Raw genomic sequence first — 7370 nt, forward strand, 5'->3', positions numbered from 1 at the left:
AAGGAGGGCATAACCAAGAGGATTAATGCACCAGTGGGGCTCCTCTCCACCAGCAACTCTCCCTCCGCGGAAACAACGAGAGCGGTGCAGGAGTTTACAACGCAGCTGCAAGACCTGGAGGGCCTCCTAAAAGACTTTATGGACATTTTCACGGCCAAAGATGAGGACTGTACACAGACGGGGTTGGTCCCGCACCACATTGACAGGGGTTCAGCCCCGCCTGTTCGCTTATGTCATCACAGATTGCCGTTTGCCAAGCGACAGGCAGCAGCAGACCTGATGCGTCAGATGGCCGCTGATGGAGTGATAGAGCCGTCTGACAGCCCATGGGCAGCACTAGCCGTGCTGGTTAAAAAGAAAAATGGGAATTGGCGGCGGTTTTGTGTGGATTAGCGACGTCTAAATAGTGCCACTAATTTTTTTTTTTTTTTTTTTAAATAAATAAATAAATAAATAGTGCCACTAAGAAAGACTCTTATCCCCTCCCCTGGATTGATGATGCACTGGATTGGATTGCTGGTTCCAGTTGGTTCAGCTCCCTCGACCTGTGAAGTTGTTACTGGCAGGTGGAGTTGTCCCCTGACGCTAAACCGAAAACAACTTTCACCATCAGTCAGGGACTGTGGTAGTTTTGGGTGATGCCATTTGGGCTCTGCAACGTACCAGCAACGTTGGAGCGGGTGCTGGCTGACATACCACGAGACAAGGTGCGTCATTTACCTGGATGATCTGCTGGTCCACGCTGGAAGTTAAAAGGGTACTCTGGCTAACCTACGGGAGGTGTTCACTGCCATTCGCCAAGCTGGACTGAGTTTGAATCCAGCCAAGTGCAGCCTTTTGGCTAAAGAGACTGAGTTTCTCATTCATGTGGTGGGCGCTGAAGACGTAGCCACTGACCCTGCCAAGGCTGCCACTGTCAGAGACTGGCCTGTTCCCACAAATATCAGCGAGGTGCGGAGCTTCCTGGGACTGGCGTCCTATTATTATTGGCGTTTTATTCGAGGTTTTGCCACCATTGCCAGCCCGCTTCACCGTCTGACAAATAGAGGTCAGGCCTACCAGTGAGATGACACGTGTGCTGCCGCGTTTAACCAACTCAGAGCAGTTCTAATGGAGGCTCTGGTCCTGGCTTTTCCAGATCCCGCCAACCTTTCATCCTTGACACAGACGCCAGCAACACGGGGGTTGGAGCGGTCCTGGCACAGCAAGGAGATGATGGAGAATGCACAGTTGCTTACTTCAGCCGTGCTCTGAACCGAGCTGAAAGGAATTATTGTGTGACATGATGGGAGCTGTTGGTGGTGGTCTCAGCAATGCAGCACTTCCGATCATACCTGCAGGGGCTAATGACTGTAATTGTCTGTAATTGTTTTATTTGATTCTTATGTTATCCTGTCATTTTAATGTAATGTAAATGTATTTCTGTTCAGTGTTGTAACTTTGCTGCCTCTTGGCCAGGACTCCCTTGAAAAAGAGGTTTTTAATCTCAACGGGATTTTTTTTTCTGGTTAAATAAAGGTTAAATAAAAAATAAAATAAATAAATAAAATGAGCTTTAAACAGCCGGGGGGCAGGTAGCACGGTGGCTAGACTCTGCAAAGTTATGATTCTGACATTCAGCATCGGGCTGGCCGTAACCACTGTAACGCTGACGCACTTTCCTGGCGGCCCTGTGTGACAGTAGAGTGCCACTACTGTGACCACCAGGAGGAGCGGGACTAAGTACCGACAGCGGTTGCTGCCGAGGCCACCGAGGAGTTTGCTATGCTCCCCGGCAGAGCTGAGACAACAGCAGGAAATTGACACTACACTGGCTGCGGTGAGGAGCTGGCTGGAGGCTGGACAGCGACCGGAGTGGGCTGCCATGTCTGCGCAAAGTCCTACTACTCCCAATGGAACAGCATTGAACGTCACAACAAGATGCTGTATCTGCGGCTGCAGGCTCCGGAGTGAGGAGGCGACATCCTTCAGTTGCTGGTTTCTTTTTTTTTTTTTTTTTTTTTTTTTTTTTTTCTTCATTTTTCTTTTTTTTTTTTTTTTTTTTTTCTTTTTTTTTTTTCTTTTTTTTACCTTGTCTGCACATGCTTTCGAAGGTTAACACTACAAGAAGTGCAATCTTTTGACAGCAATGCATATTTTATTATTGCAATTAAATAAATTTATTTATTTCATTGCATAATTGTGACCGTCACCAGCCCTCCCTAGGGAAGGGTAAGAAATACTTTATTAAAGGGAGGATGTAAAAAAGAGAGGGCAGTGTTACACCAAGGTGAGGGGTTGGAGGGGGGTGGGGAAGTTAGCAGGGAAGAGGGATACAAGATAGGATATGGAATGGGTGAGGAATAGTTTTAAGTGATGCGATGTGAAATTGTGGTTGTGTATATTGTGTTTATTGTTGTGTTGTCAAGCCAGTTTGGTGACCAGTGTGTGGTTTAGGAATAATGGTGGTGGCTGTGAACAGAGGAAGAGGTGAGTGGAAATTCCATAAAACAGGTATTTGGGAACAACGTGTCTAAGGTTGAGCCCAGTATGAGTGTTATCCCACAGCCCAAGGCCAGTGCATCCATGACAAATGTATTTCCAAGTACCGCCACTGCAAAACCCAAGAGCCGCCCCCGGGCCCGAAGAAGCAGTCAGGCCAGCAGCAAGAGCAGGCAGCCTAAGGGCCCCCGGCGACCACCCCACGGCCAAGCAGTCCCCCGAACGCCCCCAAGATCCCAAGCCGAGAGGCAGCCATCGCCCCCCCATACACACCCGAGAAAGCCCCAAGGAGCCAAGGACCCAGCGCACCACGCCACCGATCCCACCCCCAACCCCCAGACCCCCCACCCCATCGACCCCCCCACCCCCCCACCCCACCCCGCGCCTAACCCCCCGAGGGGAGGGCCCAGAGAACTCCCTGCCCGAGGCCCCAGCGGAGGAGCCGAAGCCCACACCCAGCAGACGACCAGAACCGCGCCGAACAGGCAGCCAGTGGGCACCCGCCGGCGAGCCCAGAGCCAGCAGGGGCCCGACCCCAGGCCAGAAGGACCCGGAACGGATGCAGCACCAGGAGCAGCCCGCCCAGGGAGGACGACCACACCCCAAGCCGCATAAGGCACCAGGGGGCCGCTGGGAGTCTCCCCGCCGGCCCCCAGGCACCCCAACCTAGCCCCCCACGGCGCCCCAGATCACCCTTCACTGATGCCGCCCGCGCCACGAGCTTCAGTTCTTTTTTTTTTTTTAAAGCCAGGGCCCCCTCCAAGGGCCAAGCCAGACCGCCCCGCCGGGATGTGGCCCCCTATTCCGGCCCCCGACACCCTACCTCACGGGGCACTGCCCAAGCAGGGGCCGTACCAGTAGGTACGCAAGGGCGCGGCACGCGCCACCCGCCCCGAAAGACCCCCGCCAGGACCGGCCCGGCCAGCAGGCCAAGCACCCCGGGCCCCAGGAGCACCCCCCGGGACCAGGACCCCCCCAGGGCCAGCCCCCCGGCCCAGCCCCCCGGGACGCATCCCCCACCCCCGCCCGGGACCCGGCCACGGCCCAGCAGGACCGCACAGCCCCGGACAGCCCACGGCCAGCAGCCCAGGGCCCGCCGCCCCCCGGACAGCGCCAGCCACGGAGCAGCGCCCCCCGCCGGCCCGCGAGCAACCGGCGATCCCCACCGCGGGGACGGAGGCACCCCAACGGCACACATCAAGTGCGGGACAGCAGCCCCCAGCCAAAGATGCCCCGGACCCACCCACCAGTCCGCAAACGGCAGGATAGACCCACCAGGCGGCCGACAGCAACCTCCACCACCGGAACAGCTAGCGCCGCCCCCCAGTAAACAGCATCACCCCGAGGCGCCAAGCAACCCCGCCCCAACCCCGGCGAGGACACCAGCACCCCCCCAGCACACCCACCCCCCAAACCGGCGAGGCAGGCCGCCCCGGGCCCGCACACCGCGGGGCCCGCCCCCAAGGCCACCAGGAGACAAAGCAAGCACCAAGCCACACCCAAGGGGGAGAGGCACCCCCGCGCCCCACCCGGCCGACACAGCCCGGAAAGACCCCGCAAGGAGAGACCCCGGCAAAGCCCCCCCGAGACCCACCGCCACGCCCGACCGCACCATCTTGATGTGCTTTTGCTCTATGCAGTGGCCCAGCCACCAACAGAGGGGCCAGGCCCCCACCGGAGAGGCCCAAATATGTGTACCAACCCACCACCCTGTTATGGTGCCTCTCCATTCCCCAATGGAGAGGCACTTCCCGATCCCCTGTGTGAATGTGTGTGTTTGGTGAATGTATGGGGTGTAATTAAAAGAAGGGGGATGGAGGGGAGCGGTGCTCCCCCTCCAGCCTCTGTGGATTTATGTGTATGTGGTGTAATAGGCCGGAGGGTGTAAAAGATGATACACCCTCCGGGGGGTGACATGTTGAGATGCGATTAAAATTGGAGGGATTAGTAGGGCAACTAGAGGTGGGAGGGCCGCCCCCACGCCACTACATAGTAACACAGGTGGCGGCCCCCTCCACCCCCAGCCCCACCATCCAGCCCCCCAAGGGTTGGGTATTGGTGTGTGGTGCATTTTGTGAGTGAGCCAGACCAGCTGGGAGTGGGGTGAAGTGAACATGTAGGAGGCCTGTCCAGTGTGAGCCGGGCCCGTCCGCGTGGCGGGCCACGCGAGAGGGTAGATGGCGCAGACGGGCAAGTGGCACTGCGGGCCCCGGAACAGCACAGCCGGAGACCCCCCCCACGGCACCCCCCAGACCGCGCCGGCCCCGCGGAGCACGGCGACACCCCCCACCCCCGGGCACAGCCAGGCACCAACAACATCCCCCGGCGCCCCAGGGGGCGACCCCCGCCGCCCGCCGGCCCGGAGCAACGCCACCCCGCCACCAAGGGGAGCGGCCGAGCGGGGGGGAGGCCCATGCCCGCACCAGGGCCAGCACAGGCCCACCCGGCGCCACGATACAACACTCTCCACCGGGAGGCGGCCCCGGCCCCCCCGACGAGAGAGGACGCCATCCACCGCCAAGCAGGGCCATCCCGCCAGCCACGGACCGGCAAGCCAGAGTACCGAAGCACCCCCAGCCCGGAACCGCCCCCCCACACCAACGGCGCCAATAGAGCCCCCCCCCCCCCACGGAGGCAATCCCCGACGACCCACGCACCGGCACGAGACACCCCCCCGACGCCAGCACACCCCAAACAACAGCGGGCCCAAGGCCACCAGCCCCGCCCCGCCCAAGGCTGCGCAGCGCCGCCACGAGCCGCGGCCGGTCCCCGGGCAGATGGCCGGAGAGCACCTCCCCGGACACGTAGCCCAAGGATCCGCCCCCGGGGCACCCCCGCCCCGGAATCGCGCCCACGGCGCCCGGTGCACCCAGCCAGCAGACCAGCCAATCCCAACGCGGATCCACCGGGCCAGGAACCACGCGCCGCGCCCCCGCACACCCGCCCAATACGACCCCCGGGGAGGCCCCATAGCACCCCTCACCCCACCCCCTAGCCATAACGTCCACACCCCGGCCATTGCGGTCGTACAAAAAGCCCCCGAGGGGGCCCCGCCTAGCTCGTCGCGCAAGCGACATCCCTAGCAAAGGTGCGCCCCAGGGAGCCAAGCCAAGGACCCGCAAGGGCCGACGGAGCAACCCACAGCCACACCCCGCCACCCAGCAACCCAGGAGGCAATCGCCGACCCCGGGCAGCAGCCACCCCCAAAGCTACCCCCACCCCGGATCCCCCCGGACCGGAGCCAAGGACCCCACCACCCCAGGCCCCCAACGAGACCACCCCCCAGCCAACCCACCCGGCACGGCACCGCCCGCCCCCCAGGCGGGAGCCACAGCCCCCCCACCAGCGCCCCAGGCCAACGGGAGCCCCCCAAACCCAACCCCACAGGATGGCGGGCGCAAGAGCAAAGGAGGAGGAGGGGGGGAGGACGAGACAGGGGGACAGGGAGCAAGGGGAAGGAGCGGCAGGGGAGCACGCAGGGCCCCAGCCCCAGAGACCAACCAGATGCACATGCAAGGGGCAACGGCGCCAAATCAAACAGCCCCGGGACCCCGTGAACACCCAGAAGGAATGCACACCCGTGCTGAGGCAACAAGGCACCCCGGCAACCCACCCCAGCCATCCTGACCAAGACCACCCCAGAGGCCCAAGGCGGCCCCGGCCTACAGTTGGGCTAGTGCGTTAGTAAAGAGTGGTGCTGGCAGTCGCTTGCAGGCTAGATCATCAGGCTTTTAAAAATTTAGATTTAATGCAATTAAAAAAGGAGTCCAACGCTCCTCAAAGCACGTTATTTTTTTTTGTTTTCTGAGAGCAGACATCTTTTCCATGGAAATAAATTCTGTGAGGAGATTTTGCCATTGGTTTATGTTTAAGGATTTTTTGTCTTTCCAATTTAGTAATATTGTTTTTTTTGCTATGGCTAGTGCCGCAAGGATTGATTGTGATTGGTTTGCTGGAGGTTGAAGCATTGTCAGGTCTCCAATCAAACAAAGATTTGGAGATAAAGGAATTCTGTAGTCCAAAATGGAGGACAGTTTTTCAGTGATTAGAATCCAAAAGTGTTGAACTGGGGAGCAAAGCCATAAGGCATGTAAATAGGAATCCGCTGTATTCTGGGTGCACTGAGAGCAGATGTCTGTTGCTGAGAAGCCCATTTTATGCATTTTCTGTTGGGTAATGTGGGATCTGTGGAGGACCTTGTATTGAATTAGCTGAAGGTTTGTGTTTTTTGTCATCTTAAAAGTATTACAACAAATTTCTGCCCAGAAATCAGTGCTCGGGGTGATTGAGAGTTCGGCCTCCCACTTCGCGATTGGTAAGTAATTACAGTTAGTGTTCGAAAGCGCTCTGTATATTTTTGAGAGTTTTTTTGATTTTGTTGAGATTTTTTTCATATATATAGCCAGTTCTGGAGGTTGTAACGTAGTTAAGTCTAGTGGAGTGGTTTTCTTTATTGTCTCTGTTACTTGTAAGTACTGTAGAAAGTTACTTTTATTTATATCGAATGCTTGGGTTAGATTGTTATATGACCTGATCTTGTCATTTTCAAAAAGGTCTTGGAGATGAGTGATTCCACTCTCTTCCCATGTCTTCAGATAGAGTGGTGTTTTTTTATTTTTAAAGTCGGGGTTGTGCCAGATTGGAGAGAGTATACTAGTTTTTAATTGGCCATTTGTGATGTCCAGGGCTTTCCACCATGCAGTCAGTGTGGAGGCAATTAGTGGGTTTTTAAAGCAGTTGTGATGTTTGAGGGTCGCAGTGATAAAAGGGAGATCAGAGAGTTTAATGTGTTTGCAGTCTAACTGTTCTATTTCTAGCCAGGTGTTGTAGTATTCTTTTGGATTTAGCCATTCTGTTAAATATAGTATTTGGTTTGCTAAGTAATAATG

The sequence above is a fragment of the Gouania willdenowi genome, unplaced genomic scaffold (assembly GCF_900634775.1).
Source record: "Gouania willdenowi unplaced genomic scaffold, fGouWil2.1 scaffold_123_arrow_ctg1, whole genome shotgun sequence".
NCBI classification, from domain to species: Eukaryota; Metazoa; Chordata; class Actinopteri; order Blenniiformes; family Gobiesocidae; genus Gouania; species Gouania willdenowi.